Source organism: Macrotis lagotis, chromosome 1 (genome assembly GCF_037893015.1).
Source record: "Macrotis lagotis isolate mMagLag1 chromosome 1, bilby.v1.9.chrom.fasta, whole genome shotgun sequence".
Classification (NCBI taxonomy): domain Eukaryota; kingdom Metazoa; phylum Chordata; class Mammalia; order Peramelemorphia; family Peramelidae; genus Macrotis; species Macrotis lagotis.
In genome coordinates, this window is record NC_133658.1 from 867,172,502 (window position 1) to 867,193,758 (window position 21,257).

At 42.1% G+C, this 21,257-nt stretch overlaps 1 protein-coding gene and 1 long non-coding RNA gene across 6 annotated transcripts in view; one reads left to right on the top strand and one right to left on the bottom strand.

Moving 5' to 3' along the window:
• RCAN3 (RCAN family member 3) overlaps positions 1-2,824 on the bottom strand; it is a 35,960-nt gene extending 33,136 nt beyond the window's left edge. The window contains exon 1 of one of the 3 annotated variants that reach the window (XM_074218112.1): positions 2,746-2,824. The gene's annotated coding sequence lies outside the window, so the exon portion shown is untranslated. Of the gene's footprint in view, positions 1-1,307; positions 1,327-2,281; positions 2,414-2,745 lie in introns of those variants that run through there. The other 2 variants (XM_074218113.1, XM_074218114.1) reach the window with 2 other exon arrangements.
• On the top strand, positions 2,245-7,672 carry LOC141508973 (uncharacterized). 3 transcript variants are annotated; one of them, XR_012474553.1, is made up of 4 exons: positions 2,245-2,382; positions 5,845-5,941; positions 6,299-6,407; positions 6,766-7,672. It is a non-coding gene; the product is annotated as an uncharacterized LOC141508973 (long non-coding RNA). The 3 variants fall into 3 exon arrangements; XR_012474554.1 differs by having other exon boundaries at positions 6,299-6,390; XR_012474555.1 differs by having other exon boundaries at positions 2,245-2,307.
• The last annotated feature ends 13,585 nt before the right edge of the window (positions 7,673-21,257 follow it).

Here is a 21,257-nt window from a genome sequence, read left to right on the forward strand (position 1 = left end):
TACCAACTCAGAAAGGATGACTGGCATTAGCAGCACAGTGGCCTGCAGCTGTCCCCTCTAACTTAGACAAGCAAAGGGCTGCAGGGATCAGGATTTCAGTTTCTTCAGTGCCAACTGTAGCTAGTAAACTGGAGTCTTGCAAATGACTCTTTATGGGTACATGAAATAAGTGAAAAACTCCAAGGGCTACAATATTCCTTCTGCCAGAGAAGCTTTTCAATCTTTCAAGGAACAGTCAAGTTGTTTATAACAGACCACCAATCAGCCATGCTATTAATGGGAAATTTTCATCAGGCTGATTCCTCCTTAATTAAAGTATTTATAAAAAAGGTGGGTGTTTTGTTTTGTTTTTTTACCTATTAAATAGATTTGGAACTGGTTAAATGACCATGATGTTCTTTTAAAAGGAATGGACTTTTGAATCTGGCTTAATTCATCAAAACACAAGTGGAGTTTAATGCCTTCACTGAGATCACATCATCTTTCTTAAGTGTGTTCCAAGGGTGCTCTACAAAGCACTTGCTGAGTGACCTTGAGAAAGTTATTTGACTTTTCTGTGTCTCAACTTTGTCCTCTGAAAATAAGACAAAATACTCACAGATGTTACTGAATCTGAACAGATTTGAAGGCATTCTGAATTCTTCAAAAATACTAACTATTGTCATTTGTAATTCTTCAGAGGTGGCTTATTATACCAGCCTTTTGCTTGATCCTCCTACTCCTTCCTCATTTCATCATTTACTGGCAGGAGCTGACTATTTCTAAGAAGCACTGGGAAAAGGTTTGCTGAGGACAGAAGCTAATACTATGGGCAAAAATGAAAATTTCTGCTTTTCTTTGGATTTCACCGGATTCTCTATTACCCCATGAACATGGATCTACCTAGAATTGGTCATCACTATGAAAGTTCCATGCTTGAGTATGAATGAAGGTAGGGTTTTGTTTGGATGGATAGGGAAGCCAAATAGGAGTAGAAAAATCAATTGTCCAACAAAATGAGGGAAAATACAAAACTTTTAAGAGTATTTAAATTACATGACTCAAAAGAAGTAGTATTTGTTTTTGTCTAGTTCATTTCCCCCAAATATTTCTTCTTCTTCCCATTACTGATATCTTTTTGCCTTTTTTAAATGACATAAATGTCCTCAGCCCCTTGAGGGTGGTGGGTTGGTGAAGGAGAGCAGTTTGAGGAACTCTGTCTCCTGCAACTCAGAATCTTACGATTTTTCTCAACAATTGTGCCCAAGGGTTTTTCTCCTATCTCACACTACTCCTCTAACCAATTTATAAATTTAACATCTACTTACAAAGTTCACAGAGAGCAGTCCTCATATTCAGGAAGAACTGGGTTCAAGTCTGCCTGTGACACATACATGCTGGCTGTGTGACTGAGCAAGTCACATTTTTTTAACTGTTAAATGACAGAGAAGGTTGTAGACTTTGAGGGACAGAGGGAGCGCTCTTATCTGGAAACTCTCTAAACCAACGAAATCACAGGTTCAAACCCTATACATCTTCAATGTCAAATCATACAGGTCATTTTAAATTTCAGGGGGAACTGTGATTTTCCTAAAAAGCACTGAGAATGAATGTCTTTCAAAAGATTGTGACAAGGTTTCTGTCCAGCACATTGTTATGGAATTAAAATAAAAAGCCGAGGACTTGAATAGGCCCCTTGGGTTTATGGGTCTCACACCAAAGGACTTCCTAAAACCATTGCTAGACCACTTCAAAGATTTTCTCAAATTAAAACCAAACCAAAATGATGTAACTGCTTTTTCATCTGACACCGTCTAACAACCTAATGAAGCAATCTGTAACATAAGGGATCATAGACATCTGTAAGAGCCAGTTGCTGCTAAACACAAAACAACAAGAATGAACTATTCCTTGAAATTAGTTTAGTCTCAGATGAAGCTACCATTCTAGTTTGTGTTGGGTAATTCGCGACGTAGGATAAATCAGGGTTTTTTTGACCCCCTCTACTGAAAAAACAAGAGAAAACACAATTTCTGTGGCTTCGGTTTCGGACAGATGGTCTGGGCGCTCGGTTCGACCCTAACAGCCCTCCCCATGCTAAGGGTCCTCGCCTCCCACTTGCCAAATTCTGCGATACCCCACGTTTTGAGGAGTCTTCCCTCTTTCAACAGCCGGTCGGGGTCTGACATGTGGGGCTCCTTAGCTGTGTCTACACTACAGGGGGCGGGGAAGGGCCACTTCACATTTCACTAAGGGCCAGCCTTTTTTAAAGTTCCCATTTCTCTGGCACTTTAAGGCTTACCAATCAACAACGGGAGAAGGGCGAAGGTGAGGACGTTTATTCATTCACAAAAAGGCAAAAAGATGAGACCGATCAGGGCTGGGGAAGAGAAGTCTAGGAAGGTAAGGGCGGTGCTGGGTTCGGATTCGGCCGCCGCGCCCGGCCGTCTCCTCATCCGGGGGTCCGTGGCGGGCGGATGACCTCGTCTTCCCGCTCCCCATTTTTCCGGGTGGGGGAGGGGAAGCCCGCGGGGGGGGGGCTGTCTGTCTGTCTGTCTGTCTGGAAGCCCAGACTCGGGGGCAGGTCGGGGGGAGTCACCCGGCGGGAAGGCGGCCGGGCCTGGCCGTGGCCCCGGGCCTGGGGCAGCATCGGCCACTCCCGTCCCTGGGGGGGCAGCCCCGGGGGCGCGTGTCGCGGCTCCCGGGGAGGCGGGGGTCGGGGTGGGGCCCGGGGCTCCGCGCGGGGGGCCCCGGCGTCGGACTCACCGCGAACACCCGAGGCCGCGGGCGGGTCGGCGGGAGGAGGGGGCCGGGCCGGGCCGGGCCGGGCCGGGCCGGGGCGGAGTGGAGCGGAGCGGAGCGGCGGCGCACCGAGCCCCAGAGGCAGCCGCGGCCGCCCGCGCGCCCCCGCGCCCCGCGCGCTCCCGCCCGCGCGCCCCCCGCGCCCCGCCCCGCCCCCTCCGGGGGAGCCGGCCGGCGGGGCGGAGGCGGGAGCGGCCCCCGGGGCTCGCGGTGCGCCTGCGCGGGCCGCGCCGCGCCGACCCCTCCCTGCCCCGGCCCCCCCTCCCCCCGTGCCCCCTTGCCCTTCCCGCTGCTCCCCTCCCCCAGGTTCTCTCCCCTTTTCTCTGCTTTCTCCTCTCCCCCTCGCCATCCTTTTCTCCTCCCCTTCCCATCACCGCGCCCCTCCTCTCCCTCCGCCCCCTCTCCTCTTCCCCACCTTTTCCCATCCCGCTCCCAGCACTGTCCATCACCCCCCCCCATTTCTTCCTCAGCCCCCTCCTCCTCCCCTCCGCGCCCCCCCCGCCCCGTGGGGGGCGGGAGCTGGCACCGAACCCGCGCCGGGCCCTGACGGCGCGTGCGCACTGCCCCCTCCCCGGGGCTCCCCCTGCCGGTTCCGCGCGGAGGGCGCACGCGCCGTCCTCCAGCCCCGGCCTCGGCTCCCCGGTCACGGCCAACGTGCCTGTCCGGTTCCACCTTGACCTCTAAGGCCGGGCCCCAAGGGGGTCCTCACCCCGGCCCAGCATGTTCGTCTGACAATGAAGGAGGGAGACGGCCGCAGGCGGGGAAACTGAGGCACAGCGGGCGGGGCCTTGGTCCGCTAGCCCCAGTCCGGTCCTGGAAAGGAACCCGTCCAGGCCGAGTCCTGCGACACTCGTGTGCCTCTCTGGACCTCAGTTTCCCCCCCCTGTTAAACAAGGCAATCAAACCAGATAGCCCCTAAGGCAGGTGTTCCTAACCCGGGTCCACAGTGTCCCCCATATTTCAGCAGGACATTTACCTGGTCGGAAGGGGCCGGGGATACAGACTCATTCTCACTAATCTCTTCATGAAACTTAGCATTTCCTTCAATGACAACTCCTGGGAAGTCCGGCTTCACTGCCCAAAGGGTCCAGGACCCAAAACGGATAAGAGCCTCTGCTCTCGGGCTCCTTCCAGCTCTCAGGTTATGGTTTACTTGCCTCAACCTACCTTTCTAAGCAACAGCATCTAAAAAAAACAAGACCCAAGCCTATTGGGACCCTCAGACTGATGCAGAAAGTCAGCCCTCAGAAGGGCCTTTGGGTTCTCCGGCATTTCTTGGTCAGGACTTGGCGCATGCGGGAAGCTGAGAAGAGCCAAGCTGAGCCCCATAGAAAATTTATGACCTCTGTTCTGTTCCAGAGAGGCCCTCCGGAGACAGGAACCATTCCCCTAATTTCCCCTTGGACAGAAGATCTGAGCCGGAATACCCCTGGCTGCCTGGGGTCTGCTCACCCCTGCTTGGACATTGTTTCTACTCTTGCTCCCTTCAACCCCTCCTTCCCCCCTTCCCTGAATTTCCAACCACAAAGGATTCTGGACATGGAAGGGACTTTAGAGAGAATCTAGACCAGTCCTCTCATTTGACAGCTCTGGAAATAGGCTGCGGGAGGGGAGAAAGGTGAGGGGAGTGGGGGGAAAAGAGCAGGGGGGAGGAGGGACTTGTCTAAGGATTATAGTCCTCAGATTCCTTGTCTGTTATGTCAAGGGATTGGACTAAAAGTTCACCACTGCGATCCCTTCATCTGTAGATCTGAGATGCTAACAAAATGTAAGATCCTTGAGAGCACAGTTTCATTTTTTGTTTTTATTCTCTGCACCCAGCAGGGCCCCTGTCCCTCTATGTTCCCTGCACCCAGCAATAAGTGCCTAATAAATGCTTATTGATTGTTTCATACTAACAAGAAATAGGTAAAGGGAGGGGGGGGAGGTGACTTGTCCAAAGTCACTCAGCAAGTGGCAGAGGCATGACTCCAATCTAGACCTTCTTCTTCGGGCCTGGTGCCTTTCCTTTCCTTTGGGAAAGTGAAGGATGGAAGGAGGGAAGGAAGGAAGGAAGGAAGGAAGGAAGGAAGGAAGGAAGGAAGGAAGGAAGGAAGGAAGGAAGGAAGGAAGGGAGGGAGGCAGGGAGGAAGGGAGGGAGGAAGGAAGGGAGGGAGGGAGGGAGGAAGGAAGGAAGGAAGGGAGGAAGGAAGGAAGGAAAGGAAGGAAGGAAGGAAGGAAGGAAGGGAGGGAGGGAGGGAGGAAGGGACGAAGGATAGAAGAAAAGGAGGGAGGAATGGAGGAAGGGAGAAAAGGAGGAAGGAAGGAAAGAAGAAAGGAGGAAGAAAGGAAGGATAGAAGGAAAGGAGGTAGGAAGAAAAGAGGGAAGACTGCAAGAAAGAAAGGAAGCTGAGGAAGTAAGGGAGGGAGGGAGGAAGGAATTTCAGGCAGCTTGATCTCCTTTCATTCTCCCTTCCCCTCCCTATTCCTCTTCCTGCTGGGCAGTTAGAGCTGAACCACAAGTAGGGAGGAAAACTGCTATTTCCAGGATCTCTAGCTAGTGAAAAATACTAGATTGGCTAAACTGGTCCCTGCATCAGGGAACTTGGGAAGCTGCCACTCACAGGTTATGGGAAAAGAAGGAGAAGAAGAAAGAAGAAGGAGAAGGAGGAGGGGGAGGAGAAGGGGGAAGAAAAGAAGAAAAAGAAGAAAGAAAAAAGGAGAAGAAAGAAAAAAGGAGGAAGAAAAGAAGAAAGAAGGGTGAGGAGAAGGAGGAGGAGAAGAAGCAGAAGGAGAAGCAGAAGGAAGAGGAGGAGGAGGAGAAGGAGGAGACGGAAGAGGAAAGAGAAAAAGAAGGAAGAGGAGGAGGAGGAGACGGAAGAGGAAAGAGGAAGAGAAGAAGAAACAGCCAAGATTTGGCAACCAAATGGATTTGTAGAATTAGGCAGAGTAAAGAGCTATGATCAATGCCAAAATGGTAAACCTGAGAAATTGAAAGCTTACTCTTGTCCTTCCCTACTCAATAAATTCCTGTGAATATTAACTCCTCTATTTATCATCTAAAGCTTTTCTTTTAATCAACAGACCTTTCTGCAGCACTTTGTGTATACCAGACCTAGTGAATACAAAGGGGAAAGAAGAGGAAAAGCTTTCATACAGTGGCTGCTCTGTACCTTCTAAGGTACATTTTTTCTTTTTTTAAATTTTATTTATTTAAGGCAATGGGGTCAAGTGGCTTGTCCAAGGCCACACAGCTGGGTAATTATTAAGTGTCTGAGGCCGTATTTGAACTCAGGTACTCCTGACTCCAGGGCCAGTGCTTTATCTACAGTGCCACCTAGACACCCCCCATTTTTTTCTTAAAAAAATTTTTGATCCTTACAATAAATCAGTAAGGTAGGGACTGTTATTATCTCCATTTTTACAATTAAGTAAACTAAGACAGAGTTTAAGTGATTTCTCTAGGGACACACACAGCTGGTAAATATCTGAGGTCGGATTGGAAAAACTCCTAAATCTCTTGTTTTATCTTTTCCAGGAATTCTTGTTGAACTTGGACTGGGACCTTATCTTACTCCAGAACCAGCCATCCACCTCACCTCGTTATGACCAATCTCATCCGTATCCCAAGTATCCTGTCTTTTTTTGTAATTTCCCTCTATGAATTCTCTTCCCCATTAGTAGATAGGCTGTTTTAGAGCAGGTACCTACAATCTTGCTTGTTTGTGTGTGGATCACACTAGGGAACCTGAAGGGCTTGACACACTTACCTTGGCAGTGTCCTTTTCAGGCAGGTAGGTACCCATTGACAATCAGCTAGCTCAGTATTTGGGAGGCTCCAAAAGAAAGTGTGGGAGAGAAGAGGTGTTAGACTGACTACCAAACTGAAGGTCCACAGAGGCGTTGTGCCTACCTCATTGCTATATATATATATGCCTGGGAAACCTGGACAGTCTACTAGTACCATGTCAGCAAACTGAATGACTTCCATTTAAATTGTCTTAGGATGACTTTGAAGATCACCTGGAAGGAGGAGACACCAGATACTGAGGTCCTTTCTCAAGCAAAACGGTCTAGCATTCCAACATTACTACAGAGAGTGCAACTGCAATGGGCTGGACACATTGTTAGAATTTCAGACTATGCCTGCCAAAAAAAAAAAAACTATTTTATGGAGAACTCACATAGGGCAAACACTCATAAGAGGGTCAGAAAAAGCAATACTGGGAGACCCTGAAGATCTCTCTTAAGAACTTTAGAATTGATTGTACAGCATGGGAGACACTGGCACAGGACTGCCCAGCATGGCATGCCCTCATCAGTGTTCTGCACTCTATAAGGAAGGTAGAATTGAAGCAGCTCAAAGGAAACTTGAGATACATAAATTTAGAATAAACACTTCATGTATTCACATAGACTATTTGTGCCCAATTTGTGACAGAGCATTCTGAGCTCATATTGGTCTGATCAGTCATAGTCGGTCACCCTATAACTCATCTCTAACATAGTGATGTCAGTTTGATCTTCTTTGATAACAGACAAGAACAAGCCAACCTTTGTTTTTCTGTCTCCCTATCATTTTTCCCTTTCTACCATCCATCCATCATCTATCCATCTTCCCTCCCTCTATCTCTCTCTCTTCCCTACCTCCCTCTCTCTGTCTTTCTGTTTCTCTGTTTCTGTCTGTCCAGAGCCAACTCCAGTGATCCTGATTCATATCTGGCCACTGGACCCAGATGTTTCTGGAAGAGAGAGTAAAGCTGGTGACTTAGCACAGCAACCCCTCGCTCAAATTCAATTCATGTACTTGTTTTGGTATCACCTCCCCAATGTCATGGTCTTCTTCAAGAATGAAGGACAAACATCATTCTGTCTCTCTCCTTTCTCTGTGTCACTCCCTCTGTCGCTGTTTCTCTGTCTCTCTGAGTTCTCTTTTGGACATGTTAAGTTCAAGATGGGACATCCAGTCCTATATATCCAGTAGATAGTTGGTGATATGGGACTGCCATTCAGGATGGATTTAGGCATCATCTTCAGGAGTCAACTCAGCAATGGAGATTGAGGAGTAGTCAGATAGGTAGGCTGAAAACCAGGTGAGTGCCACAAAAAAACCATAGTGAAGAGGTCTATCAACAGTGCCTCAGGCTGCAGAGATAAAGAGCATTTTGCTATCTCTAAAATTAATGGTATTTGATGCTTTTGGAATGAGCAGTTTAAGTTGTGAAAAGGTCAAAATCTGAATTTCAAGAGGTTGAGAAGTGAGTGAGAAAACTGGAGGCATTGAGTGTAAACAGTTTTTTTTCTGAGAACAAATAGGATAGTTTCTTGCTATCATGATAGGAGTTTAATAGATGCTTGTTGAATTGACCACTTGTGGCATTTTTTTCTTTGACCTAAAGGTCTAGATTTTGGTGACAATGTTCCTGGGAATGTTTACTTTGGGGATTCTTTCAGGAAATGACTGATGAATTCCATTTTTTTTTTCTTTGCTCACTGGTTCACAAAGTTCTGGGCAGCTTTCTTTAATTGTCTCTTGAAATATTATGTCTATGCTCTTTCAAGGTCATTTCTTTTGTTTAGTCCAATGATTCTTAAATTTTCTCTCCTTGATTTATTTTCCAGATCAGTTGCTTTTGATATGACACATTACCTTTTCTTTTACTTTTTTTAGTCTTTTGCCTTTGTCTTAATATTTTTTGCTGTAATGTTATAACATGTATCCCTTCCCAATTCATTTTTCATAGCTTTCATTTCTTTTCCATCTACCTTTCCCACTCTCTCATTTCTTTTTTAATGCTCCCTCTAATGTTTTCACTTAACTTATTTTGGACATTTACATTTAATTTTTTTCTCAATTTCATGTAAACCAAAATTTTTAGCATTCATTTTTTAAAAATTTTGAGTTCCAAATTCCTTCCTTCCCTCCTTCCCTCCTCCCTCCTTGAGAAGACAAGCAATAGGATATTGTTTAGACATTATCAGTCTTGCATAACATTTCCATATTAGTTACATTTCAAAAGAAAATGGAGATCAAGAATAATCAAGAAAACAAAAAAAAGTATGTTTCAATCTGCATTCAGACATCAATTCTTTCTCTGAAGGTGGATAGCATTTTTTTATCCAAAATTCTTTGGAATTGTTTTGGATCATTGTATTGCTGAGAATAGCTAAGTCATTCACGCTTGATTTTTGTACAATATTGCTATTATTAGTTCTCCTGGTTCTGCTCATTTCACTTTGTATCAATACATGTAAGTCTTCCCAGGTTTTTCTGAAAGCATTCAGTTCATCATTTATTATAGTATAATAGTATTCCATCACAATCATATACTACACTTGTTCAGTCATTCCTCAACTGAGGGCCATCCTCTCAATTTCTAATTCTTTGCCACCACAAAAAGAACTGCTATAAATATTTTGTTAATAGGTGATTTTGAATAACACCACTGTTATTCTATATAGGTCCTTTTCCTTTTCCTTTGGGTATTGCTGGGTCAAAGGGTATGAACAATTTTATAACCCTTTGAGCATAGTTCCAAATTGCTTTCCAGAATATTTGGATCAGTTCATATCTCTGCCAAAGCATTATTTATGTCTGTTTTCCCACATCCCCACCATTAATCATTTTCCTTTACTGTCATGTTAGTCAATCTGATGGTTCTTCAGAGTTCTTTTAATTTGTATGTTTTCTAATCAATAGTGATTTAGACTTTTTCCTATGACTATAGATAGCTTTGGTTTCTTCATCTGAAAACTGTCTCTTTGTATTCTATGACCATTTTTCAATTGGGGAATGACTTGTATTCTTTTAAATTTGATCCAGTTCTAAATATGTCTTAGAAATGGGGCCTTTATCGAGAGAGATGCTTTAAAATTTTGTTTCATTTATAAAGTAATTTTTATTTATTATTTAATTTCTTATATCAAATTAAATATTGGATAAATTAATTATATTAAACATTTATTATTTATTTTATTTAAAAAAAACAGGAATTCTAGTTGAACCTGTCCCTATTGTGTGTTGTTTTTGAACCTCTGCTTGTAAGCTGTTTTAGAGTCATTCTTTGTGTCTTGAACATCCCTGTGACTAAAACAGATCTTTATGGTAAGATTTTGTTTGCTTGTTTGTTTTTTTTGGCTCATTCTTCCAGCCTTAATTCCTGACTTAGACCCTATGTTATAGCCAGGCTCTGCATGCTTCTGCAAGGAATGATTTGGTTTGATTAGTTTTTGTGTCCTCTTGGGTTTTTTTGCTCTTACTTTCTTAGGATGTTAATTGTTGTATTATTCTAGGATCTCCAGGACAACTTAGACTAGAGACCAAAATATTTTCAGAAACCCCAAAGCAGTCTGATCTAGAGCAAAGTATGAATGTTGCCTTCCTGGTCTGAGCCCTGTATATTCCTGATTGAGTTTGGGCCTGAACAAGATAATTGTGGGCATACTCCTGGTTGGAGTTCCAATCAACTGCTGCCGCTGACCCAACTATCATTAGCTAGTTAGAAAGCTCTAGGGTTCCAGAGTGATAGAACTATTGGCTTCCTGCCCAGGTCATCCCACTGCAGTCTTGGGTCAGAACCAGAGTTACTACTTGCTTCCATATTTGCTTCTTGCATGGTAAATACTCTAGAACCTGTGTCTATTCTGTGGACCGGATCACCATTCTAGTCCACAATGGATATTCAATCCAACCATTCAGTTAGTGATAGAACTGGCAGTTGGTACTTGTTCCCACTCCTACTATTGACTTCCCTGGCTTCCTTCAAGTCCCAACTCAACTCCCACTGTTACAGGAAACCTTTCCCAATACTTCATAATTCTACACACTTAAATATTTCCTATTTATTCCATATATTCCATATAATTATCTGCATGTTATCTCCCCCATTAGATTTCAAATTCCCTGAGGGCAGGGATTGTTTCTCACCTCTTTTTGTAGCCCCAGTACTAGCAGTCTTTGATCCATAGGAGGTGATCAATAAATGTTTATTGATGGATTGAATTAAGCTAACAAGCAAAGCCTGCTCTCCAACCTTCTTCCTACACTTAAATACATGTGTAAACATTAGCACAAACTAATGAAAGAGGCAGCAAACACACTGACTTGGAGAACAGAGTTGGTCTTGAAGCCAGGAGGACCTTGGGTCTGGGTCTGACAGATCAAATACCAAAATCCTCCCAGTGCTGCTTCAACCAGATTAAAATGTGTTTGGGAAATATTTAACAAAATAAATAAAAATACAGTAAAACATAATGTTATGATGTGATTTTCTAAGTCAAACTGCAGCCACAGGGATCCTTATGTAGAGGACAATGGACCCTGGTTTCTAATTGAATTTGACAACACTGATCTAGATAGCTCTCTAAGAGTGTAAATTATGGAGAAGAATTGAATCTGCATCGCTGGAGTCAGTTTCTTTACCTGGGAGCTCCTTCAGAGAACAGTCATAGTTTTGGGGTCCCTAGTCCTGTCTCTACATGCTGTTAACAGGGCAAGTGTCAAACTTTAATAGAAACAGGTTATTAAATCATACCTAAGGATCCCTGTGGGTCACATATTGGCTTAGAAAGTCACACATGTATATTTACATGCATATTATTATATAGATATTATGTGTCAACATATTAAAATCATATTAGAACTATATTTTAATTTGGTCCAGCATGGGGCTGTGTGTTTGACATCTTAAGTATAGGGGAAATAGCAAAAACAGCCCTCCCCTCATTTGGGAACTGAGACCTCGGCTTGCATTCCTTCTCTATTATTTACTGGAATTGGAGGATGTGCTTCATTTTGGGGCTTCCTTTTTCTGTAAAATGAACAGGCTGGTTTAGATGAACCCTAAGACCTTCTCTACTACCACTCCTTACCCCCAATGACTTCCCCCGCCTTCCCCCTTTTAAAGTTTCCTTTTATTTGTAGTCCCCCCCCCCCCGAATGTAAGCTACTTGAGGGCAGGGTCTTTCTGCTTGCATTTCTATTCCCAGTTCTTAGCCTAATAAGGACTAAATGTTTATGGGCAGTAAAAGAAAATATGTAATAAAATATATAGAGGGTACTTGGCTCAAGAAGGGAAAGGATTTTATGTTCTTCTTGCACCCAAATAAAAGACATCACTCATGTCTATCCGGGCTTTAGATAATCCAAGGAGTATTATACCAAACTTGAAGAGAAGTACTTGAAGCATATTACTGAATGTTTTTATTATGATTTTTCTTAAATATCAGTTACTCTCAACTGTGGACACATAGATTTAAAAAGAAATGCAACATGCAGCATCAGGTTTGTAAAATGAACAAAAGATAACTGTGTGCGTATGGTTCATACTGGAAGACAATATGGTCCAAGGTAACATCATTCTGAACCTCAGCCAATGTCGAACCAGATATGTTCAGAAGCATAAAGCAAAGAGGGCATATTGTGCATGCGCTGGTGTGCCCCCACATTGTACAGCAAAGCGGCCTGGCTTCCATTAGTCATGCCGATGGACATGTCTAATTGTCCTTTCTCCTAGCAGCTGTCAACTCCAGGGTCCAGGGGAAAGGTGACCTAATGTGCAAGCCAATGTGATGGCTGCCAATAGGACAATTCTTCTGGCACTGTCTAGAACATGCATTGTATCTTCATCGATCAATAAAACCCATGATGGTCAAACTTGGAAGACCATATTTTTTTTAAATAAAAAAATTAATATATTTTGTCTTAACATCCACTAGATTTCCCTTTTATCCTTCTTTCCCAGAGAGTCATTCAATATAACAAAGAAATATTTCTTAAGAAAAAGTGCAAGAGAAAATCAGCAAAATCTATCAATACATTGAAAAAATTGGATAATATATGCAATATTCCATACCTAAAACACCCTCTTCCTTCCATCTGTAAAGAAAGAGGAGGTATCTTCTCATATCCCTTCTTTTGGGCCACATTTGTCCTTTGTAATGTCATTTTAAAGTGTTTTTCTTCCATTTCCATTGTTGCTGCTATTCTATATAGCATTTTCTTGGCTCTGTTTATTCTACTCTGCATCATTTCATGTCTTCTCATACTTTTCTGTATTTATCCATGTGTCACTTATATTGCACCATAATAATCCATTACAGATAGATTTCAATCTAATTTGTACAGCATCTGTCTCTCTTTTCCCATTATTCTCTTACTTCTACCACATCCATCTTCACTCAAAGAGGGTATATTTTTGGTGGTGGAGACAGCAATGAAAAAATGTTCAAAAGTATATTCTAATCAATCAATAAACATTTATTAAATGCCTACTATGTGGCAGACACTGTCCCATGGCTTTCCAGTGGCAAAAAAGGAAGAGGATCAGTTAGAAGGAGAGTGATTCGCTTTTTTTTTTTGCAGAGGTAGAGGACTATAGATGTGAAAATACTACATATACTTCCAGACTCATTAATGACATCAGTTAAGTTTGCTGAACTTTATTTCCCCCTTTCTCTTTTCTTTGTCATAGGGGATGGCTCTTTGGTAAGGGACGTAATTTGGAAAGAAAGGTGTGCAAAAAAAATTAAAATAAAGTACAAGGAGGAAGGTTGGGAAGGAATGAAAGGAAAGGCAGATGAGCTTGCTGGGGCAGTCAACTGGCTGCCAATGATAGCCATCCCCTCAGGAACAGGTGTTCCTTGTCTGCTAGCAGCAAGCAGGTTGTTTATTCAATACTTTCAATATTTACACTACCCACTTCAGAGTCTGTATGAGGAAAGTGTGTGGTGAGCCTGAAGGGACTGTGACATTTGAATGATGTTATTAAAAGACAGAGGAATGGAGTATATACTGTGTATAAATTTGCAATGGTTGATTGAGTTTCATAAGCTTCACAGACACTTTCTGAGGTCCCAAAGGGCTTCACTTCAAATTGGGCTGGAGGTTTGGCCAAATTCTGGGCTCTCCAGAATGCAACAATAGAAAAAGCAGAGGCTGGAATTCAAGAACCTGGGTTCTAATTTCAGTGTTGCTACTAGCTTCCTGTATGACTAATTTCTTTGCTTTGGGTTCGTTTTCTCATCTGTAAAACGAAGGAGCTGGACTAGCTAAGTTCTTGATGATTGTTTCTTCCAATTCTAACCTCTTATGTTCTAAGATCCCTTCCAGTTTTGACATTCTGTGTTCTAAGGGTCCTCCTATCTCTGATGTTCTCTACTCTAAGGGTCCTCCCAGTTCTGACATCTCTTGTTCCAAGGGTCTTTGCAGTTCTGACATCCCCTGTTCTAAGGGGCCCCCATCTCTGACATCCTGTATTCCAAAGGTCCTCCCTGCTCTGATATTCTATTCTTTTTTTTTGCAAGGCAACGGGGTTAAGTGGCTTTCCCAAGGCAACGCAGCTAGGTAATTATTAAGTGTTTGAGGCCGAATTTGAACTCAGGTACTCCTGACTCCAGGGCCGGTGCTCTATCCACTGCGCCACCTAGCCACCCCCTGACATTCTATTCTTACCCACCTCAGTCTGTTTCCTCTTGAAGCCTCAAGACTTGCTTTGTTTCACATCAGAATTACTTTTAGTTCATTATCAAATTTAGTCCTTAAAGAAACATCCCAAGAAACAATATTTTGTATTCTCTCTCTCTCTTGCTTTCTCTCTTCACTTTATTCATAGACTACAGACTGAGAAGACACTGGAGCCATGGTGTTAAGCCTAGCCCATCAGAATTAATGTTCTAGGGGCATCAGTCTCTTCAGTCCTGTTATCTGACCTTGCAGGGCTAGGCGGCCAGGCAGAAGTGAGGGTGTTTCTAAACTGGGGTGGAAAGAACACCACAGATCATATCTTGATTGTTGGACTTATCTAAGAAGTTCTGAGGTAGAAGCATTCATCTGACCTGGCCAAGCCAGCGGTGGTGAAGGGGAGTTGGGGAGAGGAAGAATATTAGCATGAAAAGCATCAGAAAATAGTTCAAGCCCCTGCTTTTCCACGAACTTGTTGTATGACCCTGGGCAAATCTTTTGGTTTCAGTTTCTTTTCTGTAAAATGTGAGTCTTGGATTCTATACTCTCTAAGGTCACATCCAATTGGTGTCTTCTGTCTCCTAAGGCTCCTTCCAAGCCCAGCATTCCTAGGATTGTAGATCTAAAGCCAGACAGGACCTCAGAGGCTATTTGTCCAAGCACCTCATTTTACAGATAAGTAAACTGAGGCCCAGGGAGATGAAATGACTTGGCCCAAGTCACATAGGTAGTAAGAATCAAACAAGGAATTTGAATCCAGGTTCTCCATATTCTAAGGCACCTCTCAGTCTAAAATTCCAGCCCTGACATTCTAGGATTTTATTATAATCAGTGTTCAAGGCCCTCTTGGTTTACATAAATATGTCTATTCTCTAAATTCTTAAAAGGACATCTAGACTTGGGGCAGCTAGGTGGCACAGTGGATAGAGCACTGGCCCTGCAGTCAGGAGGACCTGAGTTCAAATGTGGCCTCAGACATATAATAATTACTCTAGTTGTGTGACCTTGGGCAAGTCACTTAAGCCCACTGCCTTGCCAAAAAAAAAGACATCTAGACTAACTCAAAGGGAAATCATTAAATACACACACACACACACACACACACACACACAGTGGGAAAAATATTGACTGGCCCCTTCCAGAGAATGTTTCCATTTCTGAACTAGGATTATGTGGGCATGGGGTACCCTGAAACACATAACTCAATTGATGCCTATCATCAATTCAAGGAAAATTTAGCTTGTGAGTCTCAAAATTTCAGTACAGGAGGAGATAATGAGCAATTCTATCTTCCAAATGAACACCATTCTCAGGTGCCTTTGCTTGGAAAAGATAAAAGCCAAGGAATGAACAAATAAACCTATTTTTCTGTAGGGAAGCTCCATAAGCAATATTATTGCTCCTCTTGTTTTTAATTATTATAATGGCTTATAACGGTCTTACTATTTTTAAACAGTGGAGGAAGTTCCCTGAACAATTTGGTAAGCTTACAACACATTTTAATTTTCCTGGAGCCTTTAGGGATAAGAGTTGTTCCCTAATCATTCCCCAGAAACAGGGTTCCTTTTAGGCTGAAGAAGACTTATCTTTGTCTTGATTTCATTATCTTTAACTAGTATCTACAAAATAATTTTATATAATCCCTTTTCCTTGGGGCCCATCACCCTGCCACCATGTTTGCTTGCTATGGGGGGAAGTAAGATGAACCTTTCTTTTATATAGGCCTCATTGTTTTAAATGCTAATTAATAAATAAACTTTGACATTATGTCTGAATATTTGGGAATCCTGGCTTCTGTAAGGGAAAATTAGCAACAATCTGGTTTGTGTTTCCTGAAATATATGATAGTGAGTATATGTTTCATGGACTATTATGAAATGGTATAGAAGATACTTTCAAGGACATAGATAAATGGAAAGGGAGGGCATCTGGGCCAGGGAGGATCACCAAAAGGGGGAATAATATAGGCCTTGATGTAGCAAAAAGATAAAACAAAGGCAGGGAACATCTGACCTGTTGGGCAAAAATCATTGATCGTGCATTGCTAAGCAACTGCAGGGGAAACTCAAAATTAATAAATCTAGGAATTTTTTAAGGGTATACTAATTAAATATTTGACCAAATAGAACAGACTAATTTTTAAGTGGATAATTTTTTGTGGCCTGCAAATGATGTTATAAATATCCAAATGTTTATTGGCAGGAAAAAAAGTTCCTCACTTCTGTCTAAAGGAATGACCCAGAGGGTAGATAGGTAGATGGAAGGATACAGACAACTAACCCACAAATGAGAATTATGTAGGGAGGATGCATCCAGATGAACTCATAAATCCAGATTCATTTCATAGACTTATATTCTTTTTGACAGCTAACTATTGCTCAGCTGTTGACTTCCCAGCTCCTAAATTTGGAAAAAAAAAATCATAGAGCTATTTGCAGTACAAAGTAAGTTTCAGATCCATATGGATACTAGATACAAATTTAGAGACACTGGCATGTTTTTCTCCCCCTGGAAAGAATATCTGTGACCTTAGGAACACAAGGTTGGGTCTGCCTATCACCTGTCTTTTGTTTTACATTGCATTTACATAAATTACAGACTGCCCAATCAAAAACTTTTACCCAGAGTGCCAGTCAGGTACCCTGTCATTATACACAATTGATCACAAACAGAAAACTGAGAAAGATATTTGGAGACTGGTCATGCATTTGAGTTAGGACAAGACTAGAAGATTAGAAGCATACTTCATTGTGTGTCTCAACCTCAGCCGGGAGGCTTCAGTTTGCTTAAATAAATCAACATTTATTAACAACTGTATGTTTTTAGCCATTGTGCTAAGCTCTGAATGTAAGCAGCATATAGTAATCTTTCATCATTTATTTAGGCAGATGCATAACTGTCATGTAAGATGTGAGATCCTGGAAGGAAAAAAACACACACACACAGCTGATGTGTGCTCCTTATTGCAACCCAAAATACTGTGTTTAGCTAAGTTGTTTTTTGTCTTGTTTTGCTTTTGCCTTTTTCTATGCAACAGTCCAACCATAGAAGACCTATACAACTTCCTGTTGGTTCAAGACAAAGGACTTCTCTCTCATTGAAAAACAAACAACAACAACAACAACAAAAACAACAAACTTGGAAAAGCAAGTTGAAGCCCAATAGTTTTAAACCCTGGTGAACTCAACCATAACATACTGGAAAGTCCAGATAATAAACAAACAAACCCCTCCCAGAAACAGGACAGATTCAGTTTCTTTCAAGGTCTTGCTCATTCCCTCTTTTTTATGTTCTAGGACATGGTAGGAAGGTGTAGAGAAGGAATTTTAGCCATGCTCTTCTTGCATGACAGGAAAGGTGGCAGGGGTGTAGATCTCAGAAACGTTATCATTGTTCTCCAGGGCGCCATAGGAAAAGGAAGTTTTGAGGTCAGGCTGGACGGTCATTCCTTTGTCGTGTATATTCTGCATACCTGAAAAGAAGTTCATTTTTTTTTTCCCAAAGAGGATCCCAATTGGGGTGTGTGGGTGGGGGGAATTGGAATACATCTTCACCCCAGCCACTGGCTAATTAGAGAACTAAGCATGTACATTGGCAATTTCCTGAGCGCTTTGGATTTCAAGGGAAGACCTACAAAGGCAACTTTGGAAAAGTACAGTTGCTTAGCAACAGTAGACGAATCTTTCAGAAATTATGCAGAAAAGCCAGATGCTGTCAAAAGAAGCCACCAGTGGGTACCAAATGCAGAGGTTCATCTGCTTTGGCAGAAAATGACTTTGGGAATTAGGAGAGGGCCTTGCACAAAGTAGATGCTCAAGAAATGAATGCTGAATAAAATGTAGAATTAAAAGAAGGCCGCTGGCCCTGGAGTCAAATCCTGCCTTTGACATTTATTAGGGAGTATGGTGGAAAGAGAACTGGAAGAAGACTCAGGTTCAAATCTTGCCTCAAATTCAAACCGGCTGAGTGACCCTAAGCAAGTCATTTAACTTATCTCAACCTTAATTTCTCCAGCTATAAAATGAGGAAAAACAATATCATTACTTCACAGGGTTATGCGTAGAGGTGTGCTGGAGCCAGTCTCAACTGGCTGGTGAGAGCTGATTGTGAAATTTTCAGTGTGAGCATTTTGGGGGTTTGGAAATTGGCAAAAGCTGCAAAGTGGGGCTTGGTTTTATTGTTAGTGGATTGTCTAGATTTAACAAAGTGATGGGAAAAATACCAACAATGTAGGTTAAACTTAAAAATATGTTGTGCATACAATTTTTTTTCCCAGAGAACTGTTTGTTAAACACTTCCCAGGATCCCCTGGATATGAAAGTTAAATGAGACAATATAAGTAGAGCATCTTGAAAAACTTAGATTGAGATAAAAAGTTAGCTAACATTGCTACCAGTGTAGCTTTGGGCAAATCACTTAACCTTCTCTGGGCCTCATCTATACAATGAAGAGGTGAGAGTAGATGTCTCTAAAGTTCCAGTTAGTTCTACATCAATGATCCCATGGAATCACTGATGAAGCAGGTGGATGTCACAGTGGTTAGGATTGAACTTGTGAGTCAAAACCGAGTTCAAAAATTACCTCAGGAACTTAATAACTGTGTGACATGGGTCGAGTCACTTTAACTTACCTTTAGCCTCAATTTCCTCATCTGGGCAATGGGGATAATAATAGCCCATCTCCCTAGGGTCATTGTGAGGATCAAATGAGAGAACATCTATAAAGTGCTCTGCAAACCTTAAAGAGTTATATAAATGCTAGCTACTATTATTGCTCACAACAGAAATTCATATAACATTTGTTTTGGATAATTTCTGTGTTATACAATCATAGTCAACATTTATAGAACAACTTTAAAGATCGCTAGAACCTTCTATCTACCTTGGGATGAGGAAACTGAGGCAAGTTTCTTGCTCAGGGTCATACAACCAGTAAGTTTCTGAGGCCATATATGAACTCAGGTCTTCCTGACTCCAGGCACTCTATGCCCTGGACAACTGAGATGCTCGTTAAGTCACAGAGATCCAGTGCTCCCCGACAGACCCAAGAAGAGTAAATTCCTAGTGAAGCACTCTACCATGTAATTCTTCCGTGTGACATTCGAACCCAATGACCAAGTCAGAGTGGCGTTTGCATTAGTGATGGGAGTCTACCCAAAAGATCTCTGGAGGGTTTCTGGACCCCTCTACAGTGGTTTTCTGATTTAGAAATTTCTGGTCCTGTCTTGAAATCTATAATGCAATGGTGGAAAAATATGGAAGTAACTTTTTTGATGGACTTAGCATAAAGAATGTGATCTACCCGTGACAGAGTTGTTGGTGTTGGAACAAAGACTCAAGCACATTTTTTATTATTATTATTTTGGGGGGGTGCAGGGCAAATGGGGCTGGGTGGCCTGCCTGGGGCCGCATAGCAGGGTAATCATTGGGTGTCTGAGGCCGGATTTGGACCCGAGTACTCCTGGCTCAAGGGCCAGTGCTCTGTCTGCCACCCAGTCACCCCTACTACTATTACTATTTTATTTTATTTTGGGTCTTTTTTTTTTCTTTATTCTTTTGGTTTTTGCAGGGCAGTGGGGTTGGGGTGGCTTGCATGTCACACGGCTGGGTGATTGTTGTGTGTATGGGGCCGGATGTGGGCTCAGATGTTCATGGTTCCAGGGCTGGTGCTCTGTCCATTGTGCCACCTGGCCATACCTACAATTATTACTATTATTTTTTTTATTTTAATTTTTTTCTCTCCCCTTTACTTTATCGCTCAAGCGAGTCTATATTTATGGGGGAGGGGGTATTTCATTTACTCTTAAACAAGAATATTATATTAATGTATAAAAAACAATATTTGTACAAAATAAGAATAAATATTATATAAAAAATAATTAGTTACTGAGACAAAAAAAGAAAACATCTTATTATGTAATTTTGCTATCTCTTATATTTTATTTTTCCCCCTACAAGAATATGATTTCTCTCTCAACACATTCAACTTAGGTCAATGTATAGCATGGAAACAATGTAAAGACTAACAAACTGCTTTCTGTGGAGGGTTGGGGGAGGGAGGAAGCGAGATTATGGGAAAAATTGTAAAATTCAAAAATAAATAAATAAATATATTTATAGTTTAAAAATCCAATTTATGTGCTTGTGATGGCATCACCTCCCTGATGTAATAGTCTTCTTTGAGAACAAAGGATAAACATCATTAAATTAAAATTTCTGAGGTAGGATTTGAACCTAGATCTTAACTATAAACCCAATTCTCTACTGTACCACCTAGCAGATAAAAATGAGATATTGAGTTTTTTCCATAAATATGCTTCATTTTTGAACTTCCTGTCTTTTTTCATTGCACAAAACGACTGCAGTTCATTTCAGGGCACATTTTAGATCTAACTTGAAGGGGAAGTTATCACTGGATTTGGGGTTTGAAGGGGCCTAAATTATCACTTAATCCAACCTTGTATTTTTTTTTTTGAATATCCTTCTGGGAGGCAATTGGGATTAAGTGACTTGCCCAGTGTCACATTGGTATTATGTATCTAAGGTCATATTTGAACTCAGGTCCTCCTGATTCTAGGTCCTCTATCCACTGTACCAATTCACTATCCCAAACCCCTTTATTTTTGACAAGTAAGGAAACTGAATCTCACTGAGGTAAAATAAAATAGCTTGGCTTAGGGGCTAGAAGGCTGCAGCTGGGAGTCAGGAAGAACCGAGTTCAAATCCTTTGATATTTGGATTCTATGGGACAATGGGTATGTCATCTCAGCTCATTAAGCCTCAGTTTCTTTATTTGTAAAATGAGGATAATAAACCCTGCAGCCCAGGGCCATGGGGAGAGGTCATGCTTTTAAAGTGATTTGAAAAATTTACATCATTATAAAATGCCAGTTATTATTATAGAGTGACTTGCCCAAGGTCACATTGTAGAAAATTAAGGAGTCAGGTCAAGAATTTGGAAATAGCCTCTCTGACTTCCAATAGAATCTAGTTTTTACTTGTGTTATGGTTCCCCCTCCCCAACTCATTTCTTTGTT